Below are 1888 nucleotides of genomic sequence, written 5' to 3' on the forward strand. Positions count from 1 at the left end.
AATATATTGAGTCAAGTTGGAACAACGTTCAAATTTCAATCACAATTTGTATTTTGCTGCTTCCTGTTTTTGAATTATGATGTCTTATACCATCAACATTTGTATGACGGAAGGCAATAACATAATTCCCTCAATTATTGCTCTCCCACAAACCATACCAGGCAATGGACAATCATGGGAAACAATCGTAAACAACCAAGGACTGCATCAATAGTCTAATGAATTAAATTTAATAAATTAAGCTGCTCTAATCAACCATATAGAGGAGCTGTAGTGGTTGGAAGTTCATGGCGGGTGGAACTGAGTTTTAATATTCTCTACTAATTAATATATCACGTCAATTAACGTGGAATTAGGTACCATCTTTGTTTATATATCTATATGTTTTGCAAATGGTTCCATTCTATACTATGATTTTAGTAGCTAACATAAAAAAGAAAATATCATTTATTGTTCGACTTCCCTATAAATATTACGTTATTTTCAGTACTTTACCTTGTAAAATGATTGAGCCAGCGATGGGCATAGAAGGTTCCCTCTCAATTATATCTGTCCACTGGATTCTATCCAACACACGTTGAAGTCCCCAACAATTAAATAACTTCAAATACCATGAACAAGAAAAAAATGTTATTATTATTATAATATAAATTTACAAAAGATGTTGAAATGTACAGGTAGTGCATGGTTTTTGGGGGCAATGTCCGGATTGTGAGGAATTATATTGAAGAATAATTGGTTCTTGTAGCGACAAAAAATTTTGTTGGTTGAAGAAGGAAAGAGGGTTTGATTCTTATTCTTTCCACATTGATTAAATCATGCATCAAATGCTTACTTGGTTTTTCATTTTTAGCTTTCTGTTTTGTTCTAATCAATGCTTGCACTGAACCTACCTTTCTGCATGAGTACCCAAAATGCAGCCATTGTATTTGTTTGCTTTGAACAAAAACTATATATACGCTTTGCCTTTATCTTACCTCTCTCTGCACTCTGCAGAAACTAAATGAGTGGCACATGGGTTGGCCTAATTGCGTGCATCGCCTTCTTTTTCTAATAATATATTTTCCGCTGGAAAGAAAGTCTAAACTCGTAACCGTAGCTTTCTGAGAACGTCGTCGTTTTCATAGATATTTTGTTTTTGGTCATTGTCTTTCATAGAGTTTGGAAGTTGGGAAAAAGGGACATGTGTTGGATTGTTGGGTATTGAAGTTGAAGTATAACAAGTTGACGGCCTAAACTTGAGCAGTTGTTAAAGTCAAGCTGGTTTATGATTTAACGCGCTTTTGTTCGAAGTTAATATTTGTCGGAACCCACACCTTGTTATTTGCTTGTAATTTTAATCTAACGATTAACACAGGTATGACAAATAATCAATATGGTTAGTGTTTAATTTCAATAAATTGAAAAGTCGGGCTAAAACCTTTGTGAAAAATTATACTAGGGAAGGGAATGGTGGGTGAATACTGAATAGAGCCACTGGTAATTTTGTTCGGGTACTCTATTACATACTAATTACTTTGTGTTGAATGAGATTTTTAGTTGTATTTCGGATATTATTAATTCTGATCATTTTTAAATGATTTCAAACGAATTAAATAAAAAAGTAGGTTTATGAGGTGAGCCTACTAACTCGAGTTAATAGTCCTGTCTTTTGATTGGTCCAGTGAATTCTTGTGTGTCTACTTTTATCTCTTAAATCTTATGAAAAGTGAAAGAATTTTAAGCGTGAAAGCACATGATCTAGCCTTGTCCAACAATGATATGCTTGGACTTCATGAAACCTCCTCAATGTCATGTTGCATAAAGTTGAATTGTCACTTTGGGCCTAGTTATGATTTGTCGAGCCCGTGATTGGGGCGGACAACAGAATTTCTTTAGCCTTTGTCGG

This window comes from Gossypium hirsutum, chromosome D11 (assembly GCF_007990345.1).
Source record: "Gossypium hirsutum isolate 1008001.06 chromosome D11, Gossypium_hirsutum_v2.1, whole genome shotgun sequence".
In the NCBI taxonomy this organism is placed as follows: domain Eukaryota; kingdom Viridiplantae; phylum Streptophyta; class Magnoliopsida; order Malvales; family Malvaceae; genus Gossypium; species Gossypium hirsutum.